Source organism: Euprymna scolopes, chromosome 31, assembly GCF_053919585.1.
Source record: "Euprymna scolopes isolate OS-2025 chromosome 31, ASM5391958v1, whole genome shotgun sequence".
Taxonomy (NCBI): Eukaryota; Metazoa; Mollusca; class Cephalopoda; order Sepiida; family Sepiolidae; genus Euprymna; species Euprymna scolopes.
Window position 1 is genome coordinate 20,740,891 of NC_136512.1, and position 12,051 is coordinate 20,752,941.

Here is a 12,051-nt window from a genome sequence, read left to right on the forward strand (position 1 = left end):
CCGTAAAAAGAACTCAGTCGCTACAAAAGCATCTACAAAGTTGTAGATGATCTATGCCCCTTAAGGACTCAAGATTATGGTATTGTATACTTTATCTGTGCCTAAACCTAAACGTAGATTTCATGAACAAAGCTTCTTTCTAAACTGCACGCCTATGGAACTCTCTTCCGTTTCTCTGTTTTCCAATATGGTCGTCTTCAAGTCCAGCGTAAACAAATTCTTGATAAGCCATCCTCTTAAGTAATCCAATTTATAAATTTCCACTAATAACGATTACTACATTTTCCCATTGACTACTGTACAAACATTAAGCCTTATCTTCGAGTGGCTTCCGGGCCTTGACAAGTGGTAACTCCTTTTTTGTAAAAAAAGGTCAATAGGCATCTTATGTCTTTGCAATAACCAGCTTTCGTTCTTGTTAGTTACTTACATCAAGAGGCTTCATGCCTTGTCTCGAGTGATTTCAAAAAAGAAAAGAAGTTCTTTTTCCTTTGTCCTATTTCATAGCAAGTTGAGACAAAAAGATATACATGTTTCGGATCTCTCTCTCTCTTTCTCTCTTTCTCTCTCTCTCTCTCTCTTGCTCGCTGCCCCCTCTCTCTCTCTCTTCCTCGCTACCTCCTCTCTCTCTTCTTCTTTCTTTCATTTCTTCTTTCTCTCTCTCTCTTTCTCGTCCCGTCGCTCTCTCTTTCTCTCTCCGTCTCTGTTTCTCTCTCTCAGTCGCTCTATCTCTCTCTTTCTCTCTACGTCATCTCTCTCTTTCTCTCTTTCTCTCTCTCTCTCTCTCTCTCTCTCTTTATTTAGTGTATTTTTCTACATAGTCACCATCATTCCCGATGCCCTATTTCTATCCTTTTTTTTATACCTCGGTCATATATGTCAAAACGCGCTTTTTCATTCACATCTCTGTCGCCACTCTGAAATCGATGTACCCATCTCCTAATTGTGCTGACATCAACTGCATCGGCTTCGTGGACGTTCAACAGGCGCCGGTGAATGTTGATCGGTTCAATTTTTTGCATGGAGCAATTCAATGACGCATCTCAGCTTCTGACACACGTCAATGATAGGAATTGCTTTCTTAGAGTACATTAATAATTTTCAGGTGATGAATGCATACGTTCAGTCATCATAACAATGCAACTTGCAATCCTCTCTGATCCATTTGGGCGAAACAAAAAATAGGAGGCATTACTTTTGGAACCTCACTCGTACATGCCAGTGTTACTATTGGTGTTTTTTGTTTGTTTCTTTATTTTATACTTTTTTCACATTAAATGCCACTTGGATGTAAGAGGATACTATTTCAGATCCTCTCTCACGGGGAACTGTGAGGAAATGAGCAATGAAATACTTGTTCACATTACATTTAAACTTCGGCAGGTTAGTACATTATGAGAAGCAAGAAACAGGGAAGTAAATTCGAAGTCTGGTGGTCCGAGGAAAGAAGCGATTAGAGTGCAGGGCTTTCTGGCATCTAGAGACCTCGAAATGAACAGGTGGCATTTTGCTACTTGTTTGGTTGCTATCATGTATGCATGTCGATAACGCACATGTTCTATAAACGACAAATTAAGGTACTACAAATGACTACTGTTGTTTTTGTTTTTGTTCTGTTTTTGTTTTTGTTATTGTTAAATTAATATAAGCTAAAAAAGCAAACAAATGAGTTAAATTTTATTTCATTGTAGATGAAAAATCAGTTCTATTTTTTGTTTTTGTTTTGTTTTTGTTTTTGATTTGGTTTTTGTTTTGCTCTTGTTTTTGTTTGTTTTTGTTTTGCTTTTGTTTTTGTTTTTGATTTTTGTTTTGTTTTTGTTTTTGATTTACTTTTAGTTTTTGTTTTGTTTTTGTTTGTTTTTGTTTTGCTTTTGTTTTTGTTTTTGATTTTTGTTTTGTTTTTGTTTTTGATTTACTTTTAGTTTTTGTTTTGTTTTTGTTTGTTTTTGTTTTTTGCTTTTGTTTTGTTTTTGATTTGGTTTTTTGTTTTGCTTTGTTTTCTTTTTGTTTTTGTTTTGCTTTTGTTTTGTTTTTGTTTTTGTTTTGCTTTGTTTTCTTTTTGTTTTTGTTTTGCGTTCGTTTTGTTTTTGTTTTTGCTTGTTTTTGTTTTGCTTTGTTTTCTTTTTGTTTTGTTTTTGTTTTTATCTTTATTTTGTTTTTGTTTGCTTTTGTTTTGCTTTTGTTCTTGTTTGTTTTTATTTTGCTTTTCTATTTGTTTTTGTTTTGCTTTTTTTTGTTTTTTGTTTTTGCTTTGGTTTTTGTTTTGTTTTTGCTTTGCTTTTGTTTTGTTTTTTGTTTTGCTTTTTGTTTTTTTTGTTTGCTTTTTGTTTTGTTTTGCTTTTGTTTTGTTTTTTGTTTTGCTTTTTGTTTTGTTTTTTTGTTTTGTTTTGTGTTTTTTTGCTTTTTGTTTTTGTTTTGCTTTTTGTTTTTGTTTTGTTTTGTTTCAGGTTTAAAGGAAATATTTTTAATATACAAACGAGACATAAAAAGGAAATATTTTAAATCGTAAATATATTTTTGTTATAAGAAATAAGCTAGCACTATTAATGAATATAAAATGTTTGTTTAGTTTTTAGAAAGAAGCTAAATGATGCGTTTTTCTTCTTTTAAAAGATATATTTGCAGGCATGGAGTAAGCTTTTCGCCTGTATTAGGGCTTTTTCAAGCGTTTTTTTTTTTCTTTTTATAAATCTTCTTTTTTTTTTCTTGGTGATGTAAAAGTGGAGTGAAAGCTTACTTCATGTCTTTAAAGCTAAATAAACACCTTTCAAAGAAAAAACGTATCGTTTAACTGTCTAAAAATAGTATTTCTGTGTGTTTTGTTTTTTTTTATGGTAAATTTCTTTACCAAAAAAAAAAAGAAAGAAATGTAATAAAAAGTAAATAAATCGTTAAATCACTCTGGCCCGTTAATTTTGAAAACAAGAAAATAAACTTTTTCTTTCTTCTTCTCCCTCTCTCTCTTTCCCTTCTTTCTTTCTTTCGTTTTTGTTTACATTCGTGAGAAATATTGAAACAATTCTGATGTAGCTGTCATGTTCCCCACATTCCATCCGCAGACGCGTGCCACATTTTTATCCATATAAATACATATATGTATATACACATATACATACATATATATGCATATATATATATATATATATATATATATATATATATATATATATATATATATACTAGCATGTCAACCCGGCTTAGACCGGGCCCTTTGTGTAACATTACTCTCTCTCTATTTAAAAAATGTATGCATAACATCATACATTCCACTCCCCTCTCTCCTCCACCATAGCTTACCATATAACATTTATCAACAATATAACATTTCAACAATTACATTAACAATTTTCAACAATAATGATGACAAGTATTTCAACACTTATACAACATTATTCGTTTTCGCTCTCTTTTATTTCCATTTCTCCCTCTCGCTCTCTTTGTAACGTTGCCCACGTTTATACACGCGTTAACATGTAGACACCTGGGATCCACACGTTGTAGACTCAGTCGCAAAAGAAAGAAAGAATGGAAAGAGGAAAGAATGTCTGAGTTTTTTTTCTTTTTTGTAAAAAAAAAACATTTCTTTCCTCATTCTTCCCTCACACGTGATATCTTGTTATCCACGTCTCTAACGTGATCGCTCCTTTTTATAATATTTTCCTTACAATGACGTCATTTCACATGCATACGCGCGTCCGCGTTCTGTAACATTTTTCTTTCTCTCTATTTCTTATCTCTTTTTCTCTTTTTCCTTCTCTCTCTTTCTACAATGTCCATATCATGAAGCCTTTATGTTGAACATGACTTGGTCTTATTATTGTCAACAGCGATTTACGTTGGAAAAAGCACATCTCTAAAGTTGTCAAGAAGGCCGAGGGTGCTTTGGCATAACTCAGCAAGACATTTATTAGCCGGTCCTCAGTCATCTATTTAAAATTGTGGACAACTATGGTGCGACCATACTTTGAATTCGAATCATAAGTCTGGAACCCATATCTCGCTGAGAGCATTGACTAACCGGACACCGTTCAAAGACGTGCAACCAAGCAGGTTAGCCCCCTCCCCGCCCTCATATTCTGAACGCTTTGTTTGTCTCGGTTTGATTTCATTAAAACTACGACGTTTTCCAGCTGACTTCATTAACCATCCCACCAATAACAACACTAGACTTGTTCCATCGGCACTGCAACCAACAGAATCTCTCCCATTTCTCAAATGGTCTTTTACCCTTTGGATTGCGGTATGATGATGGGCTTGTGCACTTCTAGGAGGTCTAGCTACCCAGGCTTTGTCTTCTTTCTTCGAGAAGGGATAGTTTATACTGGGGAATGCCGACGAGTTTCCATGTATTTGTTTGCGAGTCAGAGTTCTCCTCCTGGTGGTGGGGCCACTGACTTTTCAGTCCCGTTTTCCTGACCCTTGTGTCACATCTCTCAATATGGGGAAGAGATAAATACCCAAAACTGAGTAATATGCAACGTTGTATCCGTTCACACACGCAAGGAATAGAAGACAATAACTTGACTCAGACATTTTTCCACTTCTTTAACATGTCTGTACACACGTTCTTTTTTATAATCTTTTTCCTTGCCGTGACGTCACCTCGCACACGGCTCGGTCATTTGAATACAGCTGCCATATGCGCGTCCGCGCCCAGTTAAACATCTTCCTTAGCCTTTTGGCTAGGAACCAGATGTGGTATCTGTTGTAATTGTGCACTTCGTCTTTTCTGTTCTCGGTTAATGAAGGAAGGGTCCTTCTAGGCAATTTCTATTCTTGTTTCAATCCAGAGAGCCCCTTTTGAGGGAGCTGGATTTTCTCCACATTAAAAGCTGGCCTTGTGTCAAACTTTGTCCTCATGGGGAGACATTTAAATGAGAACAATAACACTGAGCACCTTACTGGTATCCATGTGTTTAACACTAGTGGGGAGGGGGTGATTTTTCTCGTCCCTACAACTTCTTTCACACAGAAGAGATGTTGCCAGTGCTTCTTTACTGTATCGTTACATTCGGGATAGATATTAGACTGAGCTTGAGTTACTAACTAACCCTTCTAAAACATCCATAGCAAGAACGTCTAGCTACAACAACAACAACAAAATCTTTCTTTTAACCCTTTTTACAAAAAATCAAACGGAAATTACATGAACAAAGTTTGTTTCTGAAAGCATTTCATCCCTGGAGGAAGATATCGTGAGGCTGCTTTTTATCAAACTACAATATAATTATCTTCAAATCTAATGTAAACAAATACTTGTTGAGCTATCCTATTAGGTAACAATTCTTTTGTCTATTCCACCCATTATTTCCAATCCTCTTGTGGTATTGTTCATCATCCAGTTTAAGATCTCTTTAACCCTGGAGTGATCCCTGAGCCTTGATAAGCGTGACCATTAGTAAAAATAAAAAAGGGTTACATGTATATCCAGGTCAAGGTAGCTGATTTTGACAGTGTTATTTAATTTTTTTTCTTGTCCCATTATTGAGCATACAGTCTGTTAATGATGGTGCCAATCGTCGTCCAACGGACAAACTCTTATCCTCGAGTGGCCCCCGTACCTTGATAAGTGGGAAATCATGAGTAAAATCATAAAACAGAATAACTTCCAAGAATTTCAAAACCATTTGTCATGGTCAGAATTGCCGAAATATTTATGGAACATTGTTGCCACATCTGGGCTAGTATAGCGTCCGTAAGTCTCTCGTTCTTAGACAGGTTACAAAAAAAGTCCCTATCTTAATATCCTACCCCTGTCCCATCGCCGAAACTTAGGCTTAAATATCACTGACTAACCCAACAAGCAGCAAAATCCCACCCCTACACTATAAAAATCCCAAGATACCGGAAAGTCTTTTTCTCCAATAGGTTCTTCACTCGGACTGCTAGATTTTGAAATCCATTCCCAGTTTCCTGCTTCCTTGACTGCACTTATATTCACAAGTTCAAATGTAATGTGAACAGATATCTCGCAGCTCAACTCCCTGCATAGTGTCCGTGTACATTTGGTTCCAAGTAGTAATCTATCACACCCAAGTGGCACTATACCTTGTTTGGGGTGCGTTACAGTAAAAAAAAAATGCTACTCGAGGGTAGGAAAGTGAGATTAGAAGAGCCAGCCCCGAGAAAAAAAAAGCATTATAGCCTGCAAAAAATATGTGGGCAGCCTTGTCAGCATTACTCGGAAGGAGTATCACAATAGAATAATAAAATTCTACCCTAATTCACGCCATTAACGATTAGTACGTTTCCAACTTACATTCATTAACCCTTATCCTCGAGTGGCCTTCGGGCCTTGATAAATGGTAACTCCCGGGTAGAAAAAAAAGGAGCGCCTTAGGCGATTAGCAATAAACTAACCACTTATGAAAAAGAGAAGGCAAAGCCTGGGAGAGTGGACCACCTAGAACTGCACAGGATCAATGCCATATCTTAGTCAACAGGGCAAAAGCCATCTCAACAATTGTTCATAATTTGTTGGCTTTGGTGCCAAGGAGTGATGAAGCATGGAAGGAAGTGTCAGAATTAGTCGTAGGATGCTGACACCCTGCATCCTTTCGAACACTCGTGTTTCAAGAAATTCGTCAGAAAAAAATAACTGATGTCATCGTTTGCACGCATACACATACATATCCCATGACTTATGCACTCTTCTTTGTCCAAACTAGTGTACATTGTCTATTTATATACGTAAAATTAAAGCACGACGTATGTGCGATAAGGCACAATAATTCGTGTGATATTAAAGCACGGCACATGGTTCGTGTTTTTTTTTCTTCTTTTTTTTTTTGTTAAAACTCCGTACAAAATAAAGAAAAATATAAGGAAAATTATTTGTTTACTTGTTTAAAAATTGTAAATGTTTTTTTTATGTTTTCTTTGTTTTTTATATTGTGTTTGTTTTTTAATTGTTTTGTGTGTGTGTGTGTGTGTGTGTGTGTGTGTGTGTGTGTGTGTGTGTGTGTGTGTGTGTGTGTGTGTGTGTGTGTGTGTGTGTGTGTGTGTGTGTGAATATTTACAAAAAATGACTTTTTTCCTTATATTTATAACCTTGGTATTTTAAAGGTTTAGGTCAGTATACGTCCCTGGTCTTTGCGATACTCATTTTTCGTTTATGTTAGTTCTTTATATCAAATGGCTTTGCGCCTTGTCTGGCGCTGTTTCGATAAAAAAACTCATTTTACATCATCACAACCGTTTATCATCGATTTTTCGCTGACAATGATTGTCGTGTATCTCTGAAGAAAAGTTTCTTGACTGAGATATGGCTTGAATTCTGTGCAGTTATAGGTGGTTCATTCTTCCCGATTTTGCACTCTTACTGGTGATATGTATTGTGCGTTTTCTTATACGTTTCTATCTTCCTGGACCCATCACGACCATTTTGTGTAGTATCGGCCGGAGTTGAAGCCACTGCATATCAGGCATAATCACGATGACAGACTAGTTCTCATTAGACCACCAAAGTTAAGCAACGTTGATCTTGCTTAGTACCAGATGGGTGACCAGCCGCTGTATGTAGGAGAACGCCGACACCTCCTTGCAAGGGCTACAAAAACCTAACATCGTCATCTCCCCTGATGTCGATATACATGCAACTCGGGGCCGCTCGTGAATTCCATACTCCTATGAAACCTGCTTCTTCAGTAAAAAGCCGGTTCAGCCCATTTAGGGTTAGTGTCGCTTCGGTACTACTAAGGAGGTTAGTTAAACTTTTAATAAGTCTGCTAGCTTCGGCTCCTTTGGGCTTATGTGTTGCGCTCTTTGTGATTTTTTTTTTATTTCTCTTTCAATTTATCGGTTAGTGTGTTTTGACTATGTGGGTTGGAATCCTCATTCGAGATTTTTCACGTCTCTTTGGCCCATATAATGTTCTATCTGTATGCTTTGTTTTTATTATTTTAAAATTACGCCTACTTCCTCTAAGTATGGCTGTTTGGTGAGAGTCAGTTTGGTTAGAATTAATGTAAGAAATTCTGAAATCAAATGAAAGTGAATTGTAATTTCCAGAAATACGGACCAGTTATTCACAGGAAGAGAGTTGTGTATCATATGTGTTGATAGTCCATGGGATATTGATATAATAACAATGGATTAAATACTACCTTACTTAGCAAATCCCCCAAAATATAAAAGGAGGTAATGCCTAGAGAAGTTCTTATCATAATAACAGAATATACGCTACACTAGTAAAAAAAAAACAGATGTACTGCATTAGTCCAAAGTCGAAAATTATATATATATATATATATATATATATATATATATATATATATATATATATATATATATATATATATATACACGTTTCATTTATTACCGTTTTAGGTGGTTGTGGGGGGTCTGGGAAGTTCATCTCTGGTGTGGCTAAGGACATAGGGATATATGTTCTTGAACTCCAAAACTAAAGCACTACCGACCTACCAAGCACCCCATCTCCCACCTTCTCCCTTTTCTCTTTCCGCTTTTCTCGCACCCCTCATTCTCTCATTCCACCATAAACGAACTTTTCTGTAAAGTTTGAGGAGGCTACATAACGGCCAAAAAACGGTTGCGTAGCTGAAACAATAATGTAACTAAACAGAAAAAAAAACGGTAATAAAAAATAAAACGAATATTTGCTCTACGACAGTATTGAGCACTTTCTTCAGGTTTTTATTAATTACCATTTCTACTATATATATATATATATATATATATATATATATATATATATATGCATAATTATACCAACATAAATAAATAACCCCGAAAATATGTTTTTTTTCATTTGCGTTACAAATAAATAATCAACGCGACAATAAAACACATTGTTTTACTGTGTACGTTTTCAGCGTTTTCAATTGTTTTTTTTTCGCGTTTAAATTAAAAGATATATCAAAATTTGAATTTAACTTCAAGTATTATGGTATCTGTTCAGTGCATATATAAGTATGGCAAATCACTTCTTATAATTCAATGTCTGTAATTTTTTTTTTCAAAAAATAAACAATTATACGACTCAAAAAATCTATCTATATTCTTTTTTCATTTTAAGCTACTTTCATTGAAATGTTTCTGTTATGTCATAAAAAAACTATTTTCTTTACGTCACAAGTGTCACGCTCATACATTAATTCCATAGCTAAGATAACATACTGACCCAACGGGTCACGAGTAGTCTAGCATATATATATATATATATACACACACACACATATATATATATATATATGTATATATATATATATATATTACCCTGCTTTCTAAATGAAGAAGGTGATATCTGGATTGAGCATTAAAAGATAATAATAGTATATTTTCGACTTCAGATATAAAAATAATAGTATAGCTTCAGATATAAAAATAATAGTATAGTTTTTCTTTCAGATATAAAAATAATAGTATAGTTTTTCTTTCAGATATAAAAATAATAGTATAGCTTCCGCTTCAGATATAAAAATAATAGTATAATTCCGACTTCAGACAGACAGATACAAACTTTCATTATTAATATTTTGTCTTAGTTTAGGTATTTAGTTGATTTTCTTTTGTTTTCTACGAAACGGCTGTTTCCAATAATTAACTACTGAATTTTCGATCGGTTTTTTTGTTTGGTATGCGTGTGCATGAATGTGGGGGGGGCGTGTATGTGTGCGTATATGTGTATGTATTTCCGTGTGTGTAATTCTTATACTGACTGCTCAGACGCTCGTGGCAGTTTAAAGTAAAACATCAATAATTGTTAAATTAACAATCGATCCAAATGCATTATGGGATTTTCTCGCTATATCCCTTCCATTCGTCCGCTGTATATAAATATGGAAAGTAAAGAAAAGCGAAAAGATTAATTACTTTTCTGTTTGTTTGTTTGTTTGTTTGTTTGTTTGTTTGTTTGCTTATTTTTATTTGTTTGTTTGTTCGCGTATTTGTTAATTAGAAGATAAACCTCAGAAAAGATTAGGAAATTTCCATGAGTTTCGGATTTCATCACCGGTAAGCCATTCCAGAATTCCTCGGATTATATTTTCCAGGATGTAAATATCAAAACGAAACACCGTAACACTATCGGCGTCCCCACGCCAAAATGCTGGGATGTTGAAGAAAAAAATTATAAGAAAAGGAAAGGGAAATTTGCTTATCTACAAAACAGTCGATTGGAGGTTGTTCACAAAGGCAGGTTTCATGCGTTTATAATGAAGTGGTGCGCTCTTATAACAGAGTCGACAAACGAAAATCAGCAGCAGCTGTAAAATAGCTGACAAGCAAAAATATTAGCAGCAGTAGCCATTTTAGCATGTATGCAAATTGACAAGTGTGCACATGGTGACATCATGGCGAGATGGTTGGTTGGTTGTTTTACGTCATATCAACCATTTTCAGGTTATTTAATCCCACATCCAGTTATTTGGAAGAAAATTTTTTTAATAGAATGTTTTTTTCAAGTTGGTTTCTATTTAATCCATAGTTGGGACCCTAACAGGTACTACCACTCCGGGTCAGAGTGGACCTGGGAGCAATGGCAATTAAAGGGTGGTTCCACACTCCCCAAAGCCCGCAAGCTAAGGCCTCACCATCGGATATAGTTTAAGGTCATATCCAGGACCAGTCATGGCGAGAAGAAACGGAGAAAAGAAAGATAAAAAATACACTGTGGTCAAAGAGAGAGGCAAAATATGACCGGGGAAGATGGCCGTGTGAAAACGAGGGTGAGAAAGCACTAGCTAGTGCCGGCATGAGGTGGCAGGGAAAGAGAGATTTTTAAAAAGCATGTTATACGACAGAGCGTTGTAAAATGCGGGTGTGCGAAAAGGGGAATGTGTTTATCAACAGAACGATAAATAGGAGTTTGTTCACGAAGGCACACAAAAGGAAGCTAACATAGGATTGTTGGTCAAGGTGTAGCAGCGAACGCGTGTGCGTAAAATGGACGTGTAACCCCGTGGGGGCGGCGAGAGACTTTTAAGCCGTGAGGAGACGGCAGGGTTTTGTCATCTACATGGTACACGACATAAACTAAGAGACTTTTAAAGCAAAAGGCGATGCGTTATTTTGGAAGAAGCATCAATAAATGCATTTCATTTCAACTGTAAAGCCTATCGATTTTTTTTCTTTGCGACTGTCTCAGATACTACGTGTGAGTCCAAGTGTTAAAATGTAACGCCGCCGTTAACGACATGTAACGACTATGTTACAATATGTGTGGAAAGTTATTTTTTTGTGATAAATGAGTTAACGCATATTAATGCTCGGCGCCACTCGAGGAGAAGGATTAAAGCGATTATAAGTTGAATGCTGAACGTCACCAGGAAAGAGTTGAATACTGAATAGAATGGGCAGATTATTTTTTAGAGGATGGCTCAATAAATATTTGTTTACATTAGATTTGAATATAACATGAATATAAGGATTGACACGAGTGTAAGTTGAAAGACGTTTGCCACCACGACAGACTTAAAAACAGTCCAGTAGTAAAGCTACTATCCGGTCGTGGCTGACGGAACAAGTGTATGCTACCCCCGTGAATTGAATAAAGGGTTCCATTCTAAATTCCGTGCGGATTCCCGAGTTCAGCAGAAAATTTCCCGAATTCAACTAGATACACCTGAAGAAGGTCGAAGGTTACATTGGCCAAAACGTTATGAAAATAACACTCAAGAGAAGAATACTAATACGAATTATAAATCCTCATCTCAAAAATTCATAAACAAATGAATGGATTATCCAAGATGATGGTTAAACAAGTATTTACTTACATTAGATTTGAATACGATCAGGTTACAGTCGGTTGGGAAGCAGCTTCGTGTTATTTTGTTCTGGAGATGGACTTTTCTAGGAAGGAACTTTTGTTCAAGGAATTTCTGTTTGACTTTTGGCAGAGAGAGTGAGAGAGAGATAGGGGAGAAAATGAAGTTTTTTGATGCGCTTGTAGCTAGAAAAGTTCTTGTTGTGAGTATCTTACAGATGAATTAAAGATTGGAGCTCAATCGAGCACCTCTCATTAACATAGTAGAGAAAGTCTGACATGTCATCTTTGTGAAAGGAGCTGTGGGGAAAAGAGGAGATATATTC

The 12,051-nt window shown here is 35.7% G+C and overlaps 1 protein-coding gene across 2 annotated transcripts in view; it reads left to right on the forward strand.

The window, feature by feature from the left end:
- The window catches only part of LOC145255665 (uncharacterized), a 1,188,349-nt gene that overhangs the window by 1,133,124 nt on the left and 43,174 nt on the right, over positions 1-12,051 (forward strand). The window lies entirely within an intron of this gene.